The sequence below is a fragment of the Leptosomus discolor genome, chromosome 1 (assembly GCF_034619465.1).
Source record: "Leptosomus discolor isolate bLepDis1 chromosome 1, bLepDis1.hap2, whole genome shotgun sequence".
Taxonomy (NCBI): domain Eukaryota; kingdom Metazoa; phylum Chordata; class Aves; order Leptosomiformes; family Leptosomidae; genus Leptosomus; species Leptosomus discolor.
This window is the reverse complement of record NC_141391.1, coordinates 38227470-38249041: the sequence shown is the minus strand read 5'-3', so window position 1 is coordinate 38249041 and position 21572 is coordinate 38227470. Positions and strand designations below refer to the sequence as shown.

The 21572-nt window shown below is 41.1% G+C and overlaps 1 protein-coding gene across 2 annotated transcripts in view; it reads right to left on the bottom strand.

Annotated features, from left to right (window-relative positions):
• Positions 1-20619, bottom strand: part of TDRD3 (tudor domain containing 3) — a 122177-nt gene extending 101558 nt beyond the window's left edge. For both annotated transcript variants that reach the window (XM_086481985.1, XM_086481986.1), the window contains exon 1: positions 20592-20619. The gene's annotated coding sequence lies outside the window, so the exon portion shown is untranslated. The remainder of the gene's footprint in view (positions 1-20591) is intronic.
• Positions 20620-21572: the final 953 nt, after the last annotated feature.

Here is a 21572-nt window from a genome sequence, read left to right as displayed (position 1 = left end):
AAGACATACTAAGGTTTCAAATTCAAAGACAATACCAGAAGAGAAAAAAAATAAGTACATTAAAGGTCAAACTGAGATTTTATAAACAGTCTTTTTATGTGTATTTACACACACCACTTCAGGCATAGGCAATATGATAATACGCAGTCAGTTATCTTCCATTATTCGCAGTCCACACTAAATTCAAAATATGCCACCCTAAATATTTATTTTTGTTATTGTTGTTAGGATATCGTCATCGGAGAATCCAAGTGAGAAATATGAAATAATTAAACCTGCCATAAAGGGTTCTGTAAGGTGAGATGACATTACCTTCCTTTCACAATATGGAATTAAGCAGAGTTAGATTTTAGTTAAGTGTCAAAAAGACAAGCATTAACTTTGAATGCCCTGCTTGAAACAACTACACATTTTTTTTGTCCAAGTAGTTAGCATTTTCATATAAATTTAGAGGTATGCACTTAACGTATGATAGTGTCATGGTTTGAGCCCATCCAGCCGGCAACAAAGCCTCCCCCAAAGCCCCCCCTCACTCACCCCTACCCTGTCCCCTGAGGGACGGGGAGGAGACAATACAACCGAAAGGCTCCAGGGTCAAGACAAAGGACAGGGAGGGCTCACTCATCAGTTATGGTCATGGGCAAAAGACAGACTCAACTTGGGGATAACAACAACAATTTAATGAACCACCACCACCAAGGATAAGAAGAAATACAAGATGCAATCAAGAGAAGCATGGCCAGCAGGTGGAGGGAGCTGATTCTCCCCCTCTACTCCACTCCCATGAGACCCCACCTGGAGCACTGTGTCTAGCTCTGGGGCCCGCAGCATAAGAAAGGCATGGACTGCCTCGAGTGGATCCAGAAGAGGTTCATGAAGATGTTCAGGGGGCTGGAGCACCTCCCCTATGAGGACAGGCTGAGAGAGTTGGGGTTGTTCAGCCTGGAGAAGAGAAGGCTCCCGGGAGACCTTATAGAGGCCTTCCAGTACTTAAAGGGAGCCCACAGGGAAGGTGAGGGGGGACTCTTGATCAGAGAGGGTAGTGATAGATGGTTTCAAACTGAAAGAGTGAAGATTTACATCAAATATTAGGAAAAAATTCTTTACTGTGAGGGTGGTAAGACACTGGAACAGGTTGTACAGAGAAGCTGTGGATGCCCCCTCCCTGGGAGTGTGCAAGGCCAGGTTAGATGGGGCTTTGAGCAACCTGATCTAGTGGAAAGTGTCTTTGTTCATTATGGGGGTGGGGGTGTTGGATTAGGTGACCTTTAAAGATCCCTTCCAACCCAAACTACTCTATTATTCTATGATTTTATTAATGTCATGATGTCAGATACACATGCTACGAAATTTCCTAATGACCTTAAAGGTTCAGAAATACTTTCGATACACCAGAGCTCTTTACACTGAACACAGGAAAATATTTTTTTATATAATCAACTAAGAGATTAAATATAAGGCATTTCCCTTTTCCCTCTCTATATTCCAATAACAAGCTGTAAGTGCCTACCTAAACAATTCAGTAAGGGCTTCTGTCTTGCTGTACACTCAGACTACACTTACCCTTTATGGCCAGCTATCTATTTTGTCTTTACAGATTTAAGGATCTAGCCAATGTCTGCTCAAAAATAAAATTAAAAAAAATATGTTCCTCATGAGACCATTTTCACATCCCTCTCCACAAACATGATTGCCCACATCTCTTTGACATTACTGATAACTCTTTGAAAGATCAAGAGTCACTGCCTACATTTGGCAAGGCTATTACACTATTTACTACTGAGAAGTTAAGGGAAGTTAATGGCTTGACCACAGAAAATTTGGCTTTTAGGAAGCCTGGTCAAATAGCCATATGACTCACAGTGCTGATCTCATAAAGCGGCTTTGTCCATACAAATTTTGTCAGAGAACACAGAGTCCTTCCTTAACGAGGCATCACCTCGTTCTTCTACAGCAGTACAAAACCTTCACTACGAGTTTTGCCTGACTTCACGTGTGTAATCACACACCCGTATCTCCTCTGAAGTTTGATGGATAGATACAATTCCTGATCTCCACGGTAACAACTGCAGTCACAAACTCGTGTGAAGTCTCATCTCACAATAAACTGTACAGTAACACACGCATCACAAAGTATTCTTGGTACGAATTAAAATCGATGTATCCTGCTCATAAGTCTGAAAATTTTAATGGGCCTGAATTAACTGAACTGCAGCTCCATCTTCTAGAGGCAACACGATGATGTATCATCAAAACTTATAAAACATTAAGTACAAGTGTATTCACAGCTCTGCCTGTGTTTACCAGGGAGGTGAGATGGGGTAATTTGTGAGCAAGCCATGAGGTGTCGTAGAGGGAGTAAGACTTGAGGTGTTCGGCTCCAGCCATCAGCAGCATTTATATGCTGCAGCTTTCCCTTGATCAAAACAATTTCTTTAAACTGCTTGTATGACTGAAAACTGCAAGCTTCAGTATGAAGAAAAGCAAAGGACACAGACAAAAAGATAGAAGCTAAATATAAGGATGAAGAACAAAGCTACCAAAAAAAAATTACAAAATACGTAAACTTGTCTCTGCTTTTTTTTTTTTTCCAGTAGCACGTCAACTGAGATCACCAAGTTTTCTGCAGTCTGATACTCTTTCAGCATTATTCAGAAAGAATATCCAGAAAGGATGGACCAACATGAAGTCTGTCTCTACCATCGTAAACAGGTAGCTAGTATGACAGTCATTTTGTCAGATAACTTGCTGCTTTTTAGAAATGCTTTTCTCTCCTTTTCTCCTCTTTTTTTTTTTTTTTCCTCTTCCTGCTTTAGAGTTATTTCACTGGAGGTAATATGTTAGCAAAAACCCTGTGAAATGTGGAAACACCGTTAACAGAAGACCCGTGTTCTTGTTATCTACTCAGTGTATAGCAGATTTACTGAAACTTAGAATTGCCCGCAATTCTGTCACCCTTCATTGATAATTATCTGCCAATAACCATGTAAGCCCTATAAACTAAATCATAAGAGAAGAACATCCATCTCAGTCACTTTTATTTTGGACAAATTCTGATAAAATCCTTTCTGCACCTATTGAAACTTTATCTACCTCAAGTCTTTCAGGAAATGGTCACTTCCAACCTGTCTTGAATGATGAGCTTAGTTTCTGCTCCCAAAAACGTCAAGGGATTAAAAAGTTTACTGCAGCTGAACATTCTCCTAGCAAAGAATAACTGCAGTGGATAATTGTATGAGTAACACTGTGCACAAAAATTAGGATTCAAATCATAGCACTGCATAAACATTAGCATCTCTCCAGTTTCAGTGCTCCATATCTGAGCCTTTGTCAATTCCTTCTGTTGAAGTTGCTCCAAATGTTACAATACAGAGACACAAAGGAAGGGGGGGGGGGGGGGGGGGAACCTACACAAACAAGCAAACAGACAAAAAAAAAAAAAGCAAACAAAAAAACCCAACACAGACTGACTCACTAAGCCTAAGGGGTAATTTGCTTGAGATGCTGAGGCAACTCTAAAGGAAGTTTGATTATTTATAAAATGCAGAATGGCATCAAAGAAGAAAGACTATTTCACTACTGTGTATATTACAGATTCACAGCCAAAGCAGTCTCCCACATGAGGCAGAATACATGGTTCAAATCCCCGGGCCTGAGCTGGTATCCATTTCACCTCTACTGAAACACTCTAGCTGCTGAACTAATGAGCACAAGGAAGAGACAGACACTTTTGCCAAATTTCTTCTCCCTCCTTTTGTATTCAACACTTGGAAAAAGTGAAGAGAGATCTGGGTCTCTTTAGCCTGGACAAGAGAAGGCTGAGAGGGGACCTCATCAATGCTTATAAATATCTAAAGGGCGGCTGTCAAGGGGATGGGGCCAGGCTCTTTTCAGTGGTGTCCAATGACAGGACAAGGGGCAACGGGCACAGGCTGGAGCACAGGAAGTTCCACCTCAACATGAGGAACAACCTCTTTACTCTGAGGGTGACAGAGCACTGGAACAGGCTGCCCAGGAGGGTTGTGGAGTCTCCTTCCCTGGAGATATTCAAAACCTGCCTGGACAAGGTCCTGTGTAACCTGCTGTAGGTGACCCTGCTTTAACAGGGGGGTTGGACTAGATGATCTCCAGAGGTTCCTTCCAGCCCCTATCATTCTGTGATTCTATGAACACTTCACAGATTAAATGGATAAACGACCTCACACGAAGTTTTTTTCATTTCTGTTTCAGCAAACAAATCCAAAAGTTTTTAAAATGCAGTGGAATTCAACTGCCTTGGAAAACGATTATGTATTATGCAGTCTGTCCAGCAGCCCTGTTACACCGATGAATTCTAATCACGCAGGCCAATTTCAGCCAAATTTGACAGAGAAACAGAGGTCTCAAAGACACTGAGCTCCCCTAAGTCTCACAGAAATCAGCCGCTGGGTAGAAGCAAGACATACAAATTAGCAGTTGCATTGTGGAAAAGGGAAACAGAACTTGGCTCTCATCCATTTCGAGCAGCAGCAATCAACTGGTCAATTGAAGCACTCGCCTAGCTCCAAACCAGCCATAACACATGCTGGTGCTTGCCAAACGGAGAGGGACGTGAGAGGAAGCCAAATGTATTCTGGGGTAGGACAGACCACAAGAAGTGAAGGCATGATACTACACAGGCGCTAGAGAGCATCAAGGGCACTGCAGCAGGCAGTCACAGGAGCCAAAGGGGAAAGTTTACAATAATGAGTTTAGCTGCAGGAGCAGAGGGCACAAGCTTGAAGACAACCACACTTTCAGATTTCCAAAGCTCTCAAAAGCTTATTTTGAGCTTGTTTTTCATTTCATCAATAAAGTCAAGTAATCATACAATGCTATGATGCAAAACTGGATTACTGACTTTCTTTAATGCAAATTACTTAAAGTTTATGCCCTAATACTCCGATTAAGAAATAGTGAAATCAAGTGTTGTCACAACATTTAAGAAGTAATATTAAGCTAAAAAAACAGCGAAACATCCGCATTCCACAGAAAAACATAATTCACAGTATATGATGGGGTGAGGACTCCAACGGATACAGGCAAACAACCAAGAACCAGCTGAGATAAGACATCTCAAGAAATAGCTGAGAAATAGTAACTGATGACACTCTTCATCTGCCAAGTAATAAAACAGGTATATCCTCTTCACAAAGACAGATGGCATGATACAGCTAAATCTTTTTATTTTGCATGCTTAACAACATAGGAACATACCCACATCCAGTCACGACGTCTGTGCAAGCCAGGCCCTACCTCTTGTAACTGCAAAGGACTGTTCACACTCTCACACTCACTCTCCTATCCAAACTCACAAGTACATGACAGGCTAAAAGGCACCACCCAAAGGCCACACACTTGCAATTGTGAAACGTGCATGTAGTTTATCATGTATTATATTTAGTTTAATAAGCTGTTAATTAACTTTTTTCTGAGGAGTAGGGGGTTGAATAATACCCCATCTGCATCGCATCATGTTTTCTCAGTCATTCCGTACTTTCTCTGAAATGACATAGATTGAATGACACACATCTACAAGGCATCTCCCTTCATTTTTCTCTTTATCCTTGTCCTCGTCCTATCACTTTTTTCCTAAACTCTCCTTCCTTTCAGGATCCTCTCTCTTCTGTCTGCCTTTCTTTATTTGACAGTAATAAACCAGATCAAACACACAGAACACCTTTTCAAGATTAACTACACAGAACAGGCTTTTTCATCACGAAAAAGACTGAAGAAGGGATTTAACATATCTATATGGTTTCAAGTGACATTAAAGAGATAAAAAGAGATCGGTTATTCACTGTCTCCAAATTAGCAAGTGGGAAATTCAGGAAACTTAGGAAAAGGTTGCTTCATACAGCATATAAGGTTGTTATTCGTCATTCTGTGGCTGCTAAAACTTTACATAGGTACAAAAAACAACTGCACAGATCCATGAAGAAGAAATTAATCAAAAGCCTATTTAATAGAAAGGAAATGTCCAGCTGAGGAAATTGCTGAAAAAACAACAGTTAAAAGCTGGGGAAACATTCTGAGACATCATCTTGGCACATTTGTCACACTCACCAGCTTCTCTACAGACTTCAGTTATTGGACTTTATTAGAGACATGGTACTGGGACAGAAACTTTGATCAACACAGCACAGGACAGTGCAAGATCATCCACTGTAGAGACTGAGCAAGGAAAGATATGCATGGGGAACAGAACGATTTAAGTTCCTTGGATCTGTAGCAAAGTTAACTCAAAATATCACTTCTGCATAAAATAAAGAGATCTTTCATCTTTCGTGTTAGTCTCCAGATCATAAATTTGAGAAATCAGGAGCTTAAGTAGCTGCCAGACCAAAAAAGGCATTCTAGCAATAATTCTTATTAAGCACTTACTTTATATATATCACATATTCTATAACCAAGTAGTACGCTGCAGTTTTTTTCACTAAACATCAGCATAGCTTGTGCTAGCATGAGCACGTCAAAATTATACTAACATAACCCCTTTGCAGTTTAAAAGAGATGCACAACGTTTTAACCAAGAAAAATATAACAGAACTGATTTTCACTTTTTATTTTGGGGAGGGAAGGTGCAGGGGATGACACGCTAATAAAAACTGAAATATGTAAGAAGCACCACTGGAGCGGGTCCTCAGCCAAAAGGAACACCACAAAGCTCAAAATAAGCACTGCACCATACCCCTTGCAACCACTGGGGTTGGGAAGTGGCTGGACAGAAAGCAGCTCTGTGGATTCATGGCGAAGAACAATTTGAACACAAACCAGTGTGCCTGTATAGTGGTAAAGTCTAATGACATACAGGGCTGCATTAGCAAGACTGTAGGCGGCAAACCAAGAGACATGATTATTACCCTCCTCCCAGTGCAAAGCCACGTCTAAAATACTGAGTTCATTTTCCAGGATCCCCGTTATGAGAAGAGACCCACAAACTGAAGACAGGCCACTGAGGTGTTTTGGAGGCTGGAGTACATGCCATAGGAGGAGACGCTGGGACCGCTATTTGGTTTGTCAAGTTTGTTCAGTCTGAAGAAGAGCAGGGCAAAGGAGGGACTCATTCCCGCCCTGCCCCACCCCCCCATCTGAAGGTGGTTTAACAAGAAGCAGCCAATTCTGAGAGGTAAGGAGTGAAACAATAAAGTACAAGAGACACAGGCTGAAACATGGGAAATCTCGACTGGATATAAGAGAGAGAACAATTTTCCCAAAGAGTGGCTAAGCAGTGGAGCAGGCCACTTTGGAGATACTCAAAGCTCAACTAGGCATGGCCTTCAGCAAGCTGATCAAACTTAGGAGTTAGCCCTTCTTTGAGCGAGGGTTGGGACTAGGATGGCCTCTCCAGAAGATGTCCAAGTGAACTTTTTTTTTAAATGATATTTTGAGTATCTCAAAACAAAGCAAAACCTGGCATCTTTACAAGAATTGATTCCCAAAAATGCTTTCTCAAAGGAACATTTTGTGCATTTCTTCCAGCAAGGATACTTAAAAGTTGGTTTATTGAGACTGCAATATGTAACACACAATATTCATACATGTAAGTAACAAAAGGCTATATCTTTAGTAGATCAAGTATAAATTTGATCATTTTTAATCACCTTCTTTAGCTTATCAACTGTACTCATGAAGGAGACTATTAATATTTCTCAATTAAAGCTGTAAAAATCTCACTTTATTACCACACAGAAACAGCACTGAACCATAAAACTACAAAATGAAACTTGGAAACATTATTAATTGGTATTTTGTTATTAAAGCATGTCATCCATATCAGTATCAAAGGCCTGGACTACTTCTCCTTCAACACACTTCATATTAATTTTGAAAATAATAGAAGCTTAACATCCCCAGTGTTTGCTGACTCACAAAGCAAGATGCTAAGCAAATGCCTTCAGTTTTATTTTAAATATTTAAAACAGAATTTTATCACCAACACTAAGTCCCCAAGAACAGCTGCTGCAGTGGGTACTGTGGGTTCTAGTGCTCCAACTAAAAAAAAAAAAAAAAAAAAAGTAACTTTTGAAGATGCACCACGCACATCCCTCCTTCCTACATATCAGAATTGACAAAAATAAACAAACAAAAAAAGAAGTTACAACCTGCTCAGAAGACAAGGATGAAAGATGAGTACTTGTTACTGAAAAGTATACGTTATAACTGAAAATGCCAAGCAGAAAATAATTTCTTCTACAGCTGTAGTCATCAATGCTTGAAATACACACATCCCTAATACTATTATTGCATAATTTTAACTCAGCACAGCAAACTTTCAAGCCTTCAGAAGTGGCAGGTTTCTTTTTATTCTACTTTATCCTAAAAATAGCTATTTCTACAGACCTTTAAAACTAGATTTACACTATATTTACCAAGAATCACTCAAAACAAGCAACGTTGAAGGCATGCACACTCTCACAATGTAAAATCACATATATGAAAACTAAGACGTGTTTACTGTTAATTTGAAAAGCTCTACAGCTACAGAGATCCATGTATTTCCAAAACAAAAACAACAAACAAAAAGATCTGTTGAAGGGCTTCCAAGGATTATTTCCAAGTTGCAGTTCATCAACTACACATGAGCTACAGAAGTCTCATTCAACCACCGACCTAAAGACAAGAATAGGTCTGTAAAAATATGAAGGTGATCAGCCAAACTACTGCAAAACCAAGTAAGGTATCGGTAAGTGCAGTTTGAACATGCAACCAGGAGCGTCCTTCTCCTAACTGGTAGTATTCTTTATTAAAATGCTTGTAGCTATAGCAGTGAAGTCTTACTAGAGCAATCACTTTTTCAAAGTTAGTAAGAACTAAAAGACCAGTTTGCACAAGAGAAAACCTGCATTACACTTCACCGCTACTGCTATAAACAAAGCATAAAAAAGAAACACAGTAAGACACCGAATGATGTTCCCTTTCGTACGGTTTACTTCGAAAAATTCTTTGAAATAACAGGTAAAAAAATCAGGTGTTGAAGTAGTTCACTACTAGGCTTTATTTTCATATTCTCTGGTTTAACTAATTTTTTCAATCTAGTATTTTAGCATCACGGGCTCCGGAAGAGAAAGGATTTAAATTAAGGGCTCTAACAGCCCAGAGATTCATCTAACCTCCCAGCCAGCCGACGCATAACAGGAGAGCAACATATGGTCTTTATACTGCATGCTTTTTTTGAACGATGCTCTAACTCAAGCTTTCACTTCCTTTCCTTCCTAAATCAGTCACAGAAACATTTCACCTGGGAGAAAGTAACATTTTTCTGGTCAGCCAATAACTGGGGGAGGGTGGAGAAGGAAGGGGGAAGTCAGTTATTACTGTTACTGTAAGATAAGAACTATGTTATTAATTTAAGAATCAAACAACAATGGAACACAGTAATTACTCTGCACAGAACAACAGAAAAGCAGTTATAAAATCAAACCTAAAGAAGAAACTGGAAAACATTTAAGAGTGGAATTCTGCAGTTATAAAGCACTAAGATCATCTCTCTAGCGCAACGGCATGAAGAAAATATCATCATAGCTAGCACATAACAGCAATTACTAGTCTAGACTAAATTAAGCTTTTTCCATTTCTTTCCATGTTATTATTATAGGGTGACATAGTTAGGTTAGGAACTGAAATGTAAGCTAAGGAAACAGAAGAGACAGTGAGTAATGAAGTGATTCAAAAGACATTTCCTCTTCCCTACTACTCTTCCACATTCCCAAACGTAGAGAAAATTATACACTGGTAAACCCTTAGCAGTATTCTTCAAGGAAATCTTTTCCATCTCAAAACCATGCAATAGAGAATCTTTTTGCCTAAGTGTCCAAGATTGTAATGAGCATCAATCGTGAATTTCTGCAATAGGTGTCTGATAAAGGCTGAAAACTCTGTGGATTAACAAAACTGAACACCTCAAGCAATAAAAACCGCTCCAAATTCTTGTTTCCTCATTTGCTCACTCCACAGGGATTCTCTCCAGTTTAACTAATCCTTCAAAATAACATTCTGAAATGTATGTAAGAAATGTTTAAGGCCACTTTCACAGTGAGAGACTTCATCAGCCACTAAAAAGAAAGTTACAAAAACTGCTACTTGACTTATTAAATACACAAAAATGGTTTGAAATCATTATATGCTACAAATTCAAGAATAATTTTAACTATTAAATAAACCCAAAACAGTTTACCTTAAAATATTAAGTATAAACATTGACGCATCCATCTCCTTCAGTGACTTTGATTTTGATACGTACAAACAAACAACTCTGATACTATTTCATATCAAAAATTGTAGAAAGCACTCAAGTGAAAAGTATCTAGGAAGTACTCGCCACAAGGTATAACTCCAAGCTCCTTCTCAGACTAACTGAACCCTCCAGTCTATCAGTAATTACATGTGTACTACACAGATGTGTATCTGTGTATTTTACATTACATCTGAATTTAAAAACACAACTCTGAATAACTTTAAAACCAAGAATCATGACTGTGTTCAGTATACATTCTGTTTTCAATAAAAAGCAGCTTGATGGATCATATTTTTTTTATGTAGGGATCCTCTCGGCATTCCTTAGCAGCTGATCACTTCCACACAAAATATGGCTCATTCAGAAACCACTGCTCTGCACCGTCAGAACCAGACCCTTGAAAAAAATCACCCGCCCTCTCCACAGCTCCTTCACTGACTTTTTTCCCCTCACACTCTCCTCCAAAAAACAGTTAAATGGAAACCTTAGCACTTGCAAATACTTTCAACCGTAAAACAGAAAGTGTTCTTAGAAGTTGAAAAAAGTAATGCTTCATTAGTATTACCATTGTAAAAAGTAATTTAGATTTCAACTTCTCTGCTTTGTATCTAAAAATGTCTTGGATACAGGATCACAGCTTAACAAGTAAAAAAAGTATGTACTTGGAACCTCCGAGTAAACTTAACTGCCCTGATGCCTTTTGAAATCTCCCCAACTCCCACTGTACAATGACACTAAGAGTAATTACAGTAATGTCAACCAAATGAAAGAAGTGTAAATGTGCTCCCATAATAAATGGTAATTTCTATTTCTATCATTCTATCAAGCAATACTACACGACGAGATGATTTAGCTGTTGAAAGTTGTATTTTCCCCATTCAATATACTGCCATCAATATCAGAGCCAAGTAAGTTTTTTCATGTCTTCATAAAATGAGAAAATAATGTTGTTAATGCACTTGGTAAGGGTCCTGGATAGCGTACACTTTTAGCCCATGTTTCAATGGTATATCCTGAGGTACATCTATGTAAGTATTTAAATATTGAGATAAAAACATGCTGTATTTTACAACAGTAAAAGAATACAACAGAATGAAACTTCAGTAGACTGCAAAAAAATGTTAATATCTCTACAACTACTTAATATAAGAGATTTAGTCATAAGTGTTATCCAGCAGTAATAGCTGTGATGCAAAAACATCAAGCTTTTCCAGGTAACACACAGAGATAACCTCACTAACTCCAAACTTTGATAAGATAAGCTTTCAGCAAGCAGCACTGCTATAACAGAGCAGATGCTAGAAACAGCCCCTGCAGACAGCAAGAAGTGGACGAGAGCTCGTGTGCTTTGCTCCTTGACAAGATTTGCTACTCCATGGTTCATAACAGGCCACAGCAATTAAACATACAAACGACAAAAGTCACAACAATGAGGAGGGTTTTCTTTCTTCGTCTAATAAAATTCCTTTTTTTTTTTTTTCCCCTCCTTTTTTTTTGCGCTCAGGTACAAGCTGTGAACACTGTTTCTCACCGACACTTCCCCAGGAAAACGTTGACAGCCACCCTAAAGCATTAAAGCAAACACAGATATTCTAAGGCTGGGCTGTGCCAAAGACACAGCTGCCACGCCACCGAGTTTCTTGAAGCTGTCTGAACCCACATGGCTTTTTCTCCTCCAGCTTTCCTCAACAGCTCTTTTTCAGACATGACACAGCACAAGAAGCTCCTCGCCGTTCCTGGAGCACTATGAGACAAACAACAGGAAAGAAAAAGCCTGTCTTGACCACACTCCCCAGACAGCGTGCTCCGTCAGAAGCGATCTCAGCACCCTGTTCCCTAACTCAGAGTAAGTCTTTGGTTGCTTAACGCCACCACTCCCATTTCTAATACCTATGTTACATTTCTCAAAGTGAAGGGCTCAAAATGATGCTAATGCAAGAATGCTCATCGTGCTTCAACTATTTACCAGTGTTAGAAAGGTTATTTAAACCAGTAACTTTCGTTTTCCTTAAATGTGTGAAGCAGCTGTCTCAAAGGCTGGACATCAGTCCTAGAGCTGTCCAGTCTTCCTAAATTCTGATACCTCACAACTACGCGTTATATCAAGTACGTAAAATTTGGTTAGACACATTCACATACAATTCATCCCCCTGACAGCCTTCCCTTCCTTCTGTCAGCTGTATTAGTTATTGTTACTGGAATTAAACATCTTACTTTTGCTCTAAAGAACTAGAAAACGTAGAAATCCTGAAAATATGAACAATATGCACATCTTGGAGAATCAGTCTTAAATTTATTTTAATTATATTGTTGTGACTATAATAATAGCAATCTATAAAAAATTAACCAATGCACAGGATATTTAAAATCCAACCTAAGTGTAATTCTAAGTTAGGCTGCAGGACAGCTTCATACTTCCACATACTCCTGCATGTATTTTTTTACATTAAGCTGTATTTTAACTAGCAGTAACACTTATGTAAAATATGCGCATATACTACTGAATATCTGTTTGTTATCAGTATGAATGACAGCAGCACCTCACTCCAAAATCACCAGCTACCCTCGCATCAGCTTGTTGCTCAGGATTCGGGGTCTGGGGAGTGCGAGCATGCAGACCGAAGAGAGAAAAAAAACATCTTCTCAAGAGTCTCATAACACGAGTTCAGAATGCAAAAACTTTGCAAAGGGCTTTCTCCCGAGACCTGATTTATCTATATCCAACATCTACTCCAAATGCCTCAAATTTCCACTTTTGAGAAGGTACATGCTTTCTGACTAATAATTTATACTTCCAGGAACACACAAGTTTAAAACACACCTACTTTTACTTTTGCTCAAATTCTAAGAGATACTCACCGCCAGGAAAATGCAGACTTCCTAAACAATTTGCTGCTTTTATTAACTCACTTCCATTAGGAAGTTCATTTGGGTTTGCTGGTAAAGGCAACTAATAATCAAGCACGCTGCCATTCCATCCTGCCCGAGTCCTTCTCTCAAATCCCTACCATAATCACCCTTTTAGATGCTCTGCTTACAGTATATTTAGAAGCAAAATTGGTGGGAGGAAAGAGGTAAATCCGCCCCAAACAGTCAATCACAATTGTGTAATAAGCTTCACCCAATCACCTTGTTCAGGTGATTATACCAATTAGTTTACCAACAGACAAACTAATAGAAAATAAAATGAATCTCAGCAGACATCTCAGAGATAACGTGCACTGCTCAACACGAGGTCAGTCAAAGACCACAGGGACAAAAAGAGGCAGAAAGAAGTAAACTACTATGTTATTGAGTCAAACACGTTAAGTGACACTTGTCCTAATAAAGTATTTGCGTCTCAAAAAGATGGCAAAGCCTATGAATTATAAGGCTAAGGAAGTAACTTCTGAAACAAGACTCAATACATTTGAAATCTCCAAGGAAAGAATCAACATGCTATATCAAGAAAAGCAAGGCCACTGAAAAGGTGGGTGTTAAAAAAAGGCCTCTAACAATTTAAAGGACTTCCAAGCTTCTGTTCTTTTCTGTTTTGTTTTTTTTTTTTCCTTTTTTCTTTTGTTGAGTAAAGGGTTCACAGTAGTAACATCTTCACTCTAAGTTGCAACAATTCTATAAATCGAGGACATCTTAGACTAGTGCTTCAGCTTCCTAGCAGATTATTCAGAGAAACCAGCAGGTGAAGTCTGTGTCCCCAAAGATGATGTATAAATCGATTTCAGATCTGGCATAACAAGATGAGAGAAGGAGAGTCTCTCCCAGCAACTAATGAAAACCTGGAGGCTGAGCTGCAGTAAGGCAGAGGAAATCACAGCTGAGGCTGACTTCATCAGGGACTGTCACACTTGCCTTGTCCTTTGTCCTGTTTCCAACAGTCCTGTTCTGTTTCTCTCCAAATTCCCTCTCCCTTTCTCCCACCTCCCACCAGGAGGAGAAAATCCTTTCTTCAGCAGAACTACAGTGTGAAGGCACTTACCTAACAACATAAAAATAAGAACATAAATGGTGCAGTCTAGGTCTATCTAACACAGTTCCCTCTTTTCAAGGGTGGCCAGAAGCAGATCATTCAGGTAAAGAACATAAAACAAATATCTAAAAGTGTCTGGAATAATTCCTAGCTTTCAGCCATTTTAGAGCTGGTAGTCCAACTCCACTGTAAAGTTCAGCATTCAGTGCACCTATCCCTACCTGACTTTGTCTACTTACAATTTTAACCCACGTATATTTTTCTGTTCCACAATGTCATGTGGCAATTAGGTTCCACAATTTAATTACACATTGCTTGACAAGCTACTTTAGTTTTCATCAGGTAGCAGGTTTAATTCACTGGGTGGCCTAATTCTCATCTTAAGAAAAATAGCTATTCTTGCTTTCTATTCATCATCTCTGTATGATCTACAGATTTTATTGACCTCTATCACCTCTCCTCTTATTGTTCTGTTTTGCAGACTACAGATTTTCATCTTCCATACCTCTCATCCACTTATTCTACAAAACCTTTGCTGTGCCAGGGTCATTACATCAATGCACACTGTTAATGATTTGGACATACCATTGACATACATAATGACCTAACAATTATTTCATTCCTTGTGAACAATTCCCAACAGCTTTCCAACCACTGCCCTTGTCTGAGTAAGTAACATTAGTGAATTCAGGGCTCATCACTGTGTAAATATGTTCACCTCATTCCCCCTGCATGCACATCATCCAGTACCGACCAAATCTGAACTACATTTGTATGTGAAAGCACTGGGCAACAGCATCGTAAGATTTTGCTGCAACTACCCAATCAGTTTAGATTTTACCAATTCTCATGTACCAACAAACTGCTATGGTGCCACAACCCTCTCATTCCTTAAGAATATTTTTTAATATGATGAACCCCCTAGATCCCAGAAGAAATCTACTGGTAGTGTTCTTCCATCATAAAGCAATCATTGCTTTATCTAGTTTCTCATCTTTTAACCTACTGTACTAGTCCGCAGGATAACCTTTTATCCCTGGCAAATAAGGATTTGTTTGAGGTTCTTGATCAAATATTTTACCCATTTTCAAACCAGTCTGCTACTAGCTTTGGCAAGTGCTCTCTAATTCTAGTGTTGCAGCATTCAGTGAGCAATGATCTTGGCAGTATTTGGTAAGTAAAGAGTTCTACTTTCATCTTATGTATCGCCTGCAGATTACATAAACCTCACTAAGTTCTCTCCCTTCAGTTTTCTCTTCTGCAAATTGAGGGGTTTCAAACATGTTAGTCCCCTACATCCTTCCATCTCCTTATTTTAGCTATCCTTCTTTGCACGTTTTTGAACTATTAATTATAGCCCTAAGTCAGTTTCTTGTAAAAGCTGGGATGATTCCAACTGATACCAGCCATTTCTTACCACCTTGCATCTTCTCAAAAAAAAAAAAAAAAATTAAAATAAAACCCAGTATCTGTCTTAGTTACTTGGTCTTGTTTCCCTTAACAGAAGGTGAAACGCTGGACGTTTTCTGCTCCCACAATGAAAATGACATAAAAAATTCAGGTTCTAACTACTCGTTATTCATGATCCAGCAAGAAACCAAACTGATCAGACCAGCCAGTAAGGGATACACCTGAACAAACAAAAAATGCAATGACATGGCATTTTGTTTTGTGCCAGCACTTTGAGATTTCATGGTACCAACCAAACTTCACAAAATGATGTACATCACAACAGGAGTGGCAAGAACCTCAAAACAGATGCGTCCTTCCTGTGAATCACTGTTGTGCCTGTGTCTAACGAACAGCATGTATCAAGCTGAGCTTCCCAAAGCCATTTCAGTGGAACAGCAAAAGAGCATGCAGGAAAAGCAGATCACTTTGCCTGACCCTGGAACTGACTACTTCGCCAAATTCCTGCTGCACTCTCAGAGAGAGGTGTTAGACCCACCCCTGTGAGCACTTCTCTGAGTTTCCAGGCATCCACCTGCTTTTACGTTGGAGCTTGGTTCACATCACACAATCAGTCCTACAAAGAACAAGTTTGAACAGACCAATCTTAAATCTAAGTTATCCAGTATGCAGCACATTGCTTGCTGAAATACCTAAAATTCAGTTTTAAATAGTTTGGTATACACCAACTATACAGTTTTCACTTACTAAGTATGTAAAACCAAAATTACATTGATATAAGGGTTTTCCCAAGGGTTACTAAGCACTATTATTTTATTTCCAAACAACCAGTACAATTCCAATTCCTTTTCATCTCTGGGAATAACTTTTCATAGTCAGAACACCGTTTACATAATCTTCAAAATATGTGAAGTTTTACAAGAGTATATCTATTTTTGCCATAGACTTACTCAGTTTTATGGCATCACACACTACGACTAGAAAATCTGGACTACTTGACAAGGAACTCACACGTACGTTTAGTTGCCCTAAAAAATCTGCATGTCTTGCTTTCCCACATTCAGAGATCAATCAGTCACCAGACCCAAGATCTGTGGGACCACAAGCTAAACTTGCTGCAGGTCATGGCATATTCATTTTTGACAACGCATAGGCATTTATTTCCATGTAAGAAATTCCCAAGTTCTGCAAAGATCTAGGACACTGAAGGGGTCCTGGCTTGTCATATTCTCTTGTGAAATGCCACCTGGGAGACTTCCAAAAAACTCTGTTGTAAGCCAGTGAGAAGTGTTCTGCAATTCCTTGTTTACATAGGGAGGATGTATTCTACAGTCCTTCTGGACGTCAATTCTAGTAAGAAAACTGGATTCAATAACTCAGGTTCCATTAAGGTCTATATTTAACGGGAACACTGGAAAACTGGTTCCAAAGTTCATGAACATAACTATAACAATTCAAAAAGGTAATTCTTCTCTGCCCCTTAGCCTTCCTCCTCCTAAGTGTCTGGTAATTAAATAAAAAGTTAACACAGAACTTCTGTTCCAAGACAGAATATCTTTTTCGCTGCAACGTAATACAAACACACCTTATCTCATCCCTAAAGTCTGTGCCAGTATCTTGTTCCAAAGTACAGTGTAGTGCATAATGAAAAGAACTAGCCTCAAAAAATGCATACTTTCTAAAAACAACTGCAAGGACACCTCTTCAGAAAAACCCTAATTCTGCACACAAATTACAGGGGTCTTTTACCCATTTTGATGAAATGCCACCACCAAAAAAACCCTCAAAAAATTCTCAGCTTTAGCTACCTCTGTTACATTCAGTAGGTAGGGCAACTTTGTCTTTCAAAAGCTGATAAAAATGCAACTGATATACTGAAACAAGCTTAAAAGGCAAACATTACAAATTTCCAGGCAACTTGACAATGGATGACTCTCTCATAATACCTAGTTGGCAAAAAATATATATGTTACTACTATATTAACTACATTATGCTACTGCTTTACTTGAAAAATAGCTTTACTCCGTATTCAGAACCATAAAAACCAAAAACCAATTGTAGAAATTCTCATAAACGAGTGTCTATATTAATTCTTCTTACCTTTAAAGATTTAAGAAAGTTATAGAAAAAACAGATCGGTACAGGCAGTATCTTACAAGCCAGCAGGTTTGCAACCATGGAAGAGCAATAGTTTCCTACTTGGTTTGAAATGCGAAGTGGTGCTTCTGCAGTTTAAATGGGGACAGATTTTAACACACAAACTCATCTTCATTTTTGTACGAGAAACCACACCATTTCAACGTGAGGCGACAGCAACAGCGGCAACCAATTTGGTACAGAACATGATTTAACCACCAGTGTAGTCAAGCGTAGTTTGAAATACACTACATTAAGTGCCACTGAAGGCTTACTCATACACGTGTTAAATAACTTTAAGATCTACTAATAATATGAGAAAAGTCATAAGCATAAGAGCAACAGCAAAACTGTTAAAAGCAGGAACCTCCATGTTATTAATTTTTAAGAAGCGCACAAACACTCAGCTAAACAACATTTCTGAAGCATTATTTCTTTTTCCGCTGCACCTCACATTCCACAAAAGTATATGAATTCATTTCCCCCTCCTTCATACCACCCGTCCCAACGCAACTAGGTCAAGGCATAATTCCAGCGGACCTGACAATCAGCCGGCTACTTGCCCCATCATCTTCCAGTCTCTGTCTTTGGCTCACACCCTGCAGTACTGCAAGAACAAGTATTTACAGCCATTCAAGAGTATATGCCCCCGAGGAGAGAGAGCCAAACCCTGCAGAGTAACAGGTCGTTTCAGAGGCACCTCATTATTCGTACTGCCAAAACCTGAAAGCCATTTACGAATGGCAGTCATTCAACTGACAAAGTAGTAAAACAACTAAGAATTGAAAACCATGTGATAAAATTTTGAATATGCAACACAAAGCAAGAAAGAAAACTACAAAAATAAAAATTACTTTTATGGAAAGAGTTCTCCTTCTCAAAGAGGAGTAAGTATGGAAGAGGAGAGCATTGAGTTCCCAGTTACTCAAAACTTCTCCTTAAATATGCTAATGTTATGAAAATCAACATAGTTATGATTCTTTCCATTGACTGACAGCCAGGAATCACAGGATTGTGCACTCTAAATTCACTTAGAACAGGTTTTTTTAATACATATGATACGCTTATCCAAGAAGCAGACCTAAAGACACCGATTTACTCAATTATCACAAAGTAATGATGTAAAAGCTAGGTCATCAAACACATATAACCAGCTGATCAAGAGGTGATTATCCCGCTGCATCTAGCATTGGTGTGGCGTCACCTTGAGTTCCGTGGGGACAATTTACAAAGAATGTGAAGGTACTTCAGTGTGTCCAGAGAAAGGCAACAGAGCTGGTGAAAGGACTGGAAGGCATGTCCTGTGAGCAGCGGCTAAGGATTTTGGGTTTGTCTAGTTTGGAGAAAAGGAGGCTGACGGGACATGTCATTGCTCTCCACATCTTCCTGAGGAGGGGACACAGAGAGAGAGGTGCTGAGCTCCTCTCCCTGGGATCCAGTCACAGGACACACTGCAACGGTTCAAAGCTGTGTCAGGGGAGGTTCAGACTGGACATTAGGAAGCATTTCTTTAGTGAGAGTGGGCAAACACTGGAACAGGCTTCCCAGAGAGGTGGTCGATGCCCCAAGCCTGTCAGTGTTTAAGAGGCATTTGGACACACTGCCCTTAATAACGTGCCTTAACTTTTGGTCAGTCCTGAAGTGGTCAGGCAGCTGGACTTAGATGGTCATTGTAGGTCCCTTCCAAACAAAATATTCTATTCTAAACCATACAATGTCCTGTTTTAATCTTTTATAACTTAGCCATACATGAAATCACAGTCCAGGAGAACCGCTAAGTTAAACAGCGGAACAAAAATATCCCCAAAAATGCCATAGGAAATAACGATGCTTCTCGTAATTTGAGCGATTTTTCTCAATTACAACCAAAGTTGCTTTGTGTTTTGGTAGTTAGCACTAGGCTTTTATTTTAGTGAAAGACTTGTAAGTAGTTAAGGAAAAAAGACTAAGTGTTGACGAATAAATTAATTACTTTGATCAATTAAAAAAAAAAATAATCAACTTTCAGTCAACAGTGCCAAAAGACCTCTAGGCTACCAAACGAGATGCAGAGTTTGCACTAAGTATTTGAAACGCGTGACTCACTGAAACACGTTCCAAAGCAGGTACGATGCACCCAATGATTAGAACTGACTAGAAAACACAAATACCCGGGTTCAAGCCTCACGTGTGTATTTACGGTATTTAACTCCACTTTTTCCATTTTACCTTCCTTGCTGAAAGGGAGCACGGTGCGTATAATAAAGCAATAAAGCTATCGGCAAGCGCCAGACCTCCTGGCATTTGCTATCACTGACACCCAACCGAGGCAGGCCCAGGGGAAAGGCGGCCAGAAGAAAGGAGGCAGCAGCCGCGGCGCAGCCTCCCCCGGACCCCGCCGCCGCTCAGGCCCAGGCCCAGGCCCCTGGGGAGGCTCACGGCCCCGCCGGGGCAGCGGCTTGCCCCGGGCTGGGCGGGCCGGGGGGCTCTTCTCTCGGCAGGGCCACCAAGAGCTGCTGCCCACGACGAGCAGAAGCCGCTCCGGCGACAGGCCCCAAGCGCACTTGGGCAGGGAGGGGCGAGCACCCCCTTCCCTTGGCCACCGCGGCCGGCTCCACGCCGGAGCTCGGGCGGCGATGTCCCCTCGCCGTTGCACGCTTCAAAAGCGGGAGAACTCCCCCAAACCCCACACGCCGCTGCTCGGAGTCACCCGCAATGGTGCACCTGCCCCCCGGCGGCCTGTTCCCCAGGGGGTGGCGGTCAGGCTCCGGCGAGGCCCGGCGGCCCGGCTCCGGCGGGGCAGCAGGGAAGGCCGCGGGGCAGCCGAGGACGCCCCCACTTACCAGCCCGACTCGGAGAGCGCCGCCCTCGTCCTGTCGGCCATGGCGCCTCCTGCCGCCGCTCACCCACTGAACTTGGGGCTGCCGGGGCGGGGCGGCGGGGCCGGGCAGGCGCGGGGCCGCCGGGCGCCGCAGGGAGCCCCGGCGCTCGGAGGAGGGACTGGGGGCCCGCTCGTTCCCCCGCCCCTTGACCCTCTCCGGGCGCTCGGCCCGGCCAGCTCTCCGGCGGGAGAGGGAGGGGAGGGGAGCGGAGAGAAGGAAGGGGCGGAGGCGGCGCAGGCAGGGACGAACAAAGCCGGCGACCGGCTGCTATGGCGATGCGGGAGGCGGTGGGGGAGGGCGGCTTGGCTGCTTGCCGCCTGCCTGGAAGTCGCCACCGCCGCCATAGCGGAGAAGGGAAGAAGTGAGGGCAGAGGAGGAGGAGGAGGCCCCGCGGGGCTGGGAGGCGGTGGAGCGCCGGCCCTGCCTGCGGCCTCGCTCGGGCCAGGGCCGCCGCGGCCCTCTGACGGGCTTCTGCGGCACGGGGGCCGTGGCCAGCGGCCTGCCTCCTCGTAGCAGCGGGAAGAGTTTCTTTTAAACGCATTTCTGCGATAAATGATATTACTGCTAATAACATTGTGTAGGAAAAGTGTCCTCCATGGCCTCGAAATGGGTATTGCGGATGAGGAGGGAATTTTAGCTTTTAGAGTGACAAGATGTAAAAGGCTGGTTTGTTTCTTTTTTTTTTTCTTTTTTTTTTTTTCTCTAATGCCTTGCCCTAAAATGCTGGGCACTGACACGAACATTAATTTTTGTGATCTGCCTTTTTTCTGGGAATTATGCTTTAAACGTACAGCACCATTTCGTAATTGCTGTTGTAAGTGCCCAGTTACCCGCCAGTAACGGGCAGGTGGGAGTGCTCTCCTCCCCTTTCCTCTGTGCTCCAGCCCTCAGAGAACTGCCAGAAGGTGAACGTGAGCAGGTCAGGAGTGAAAAAAATGCCTG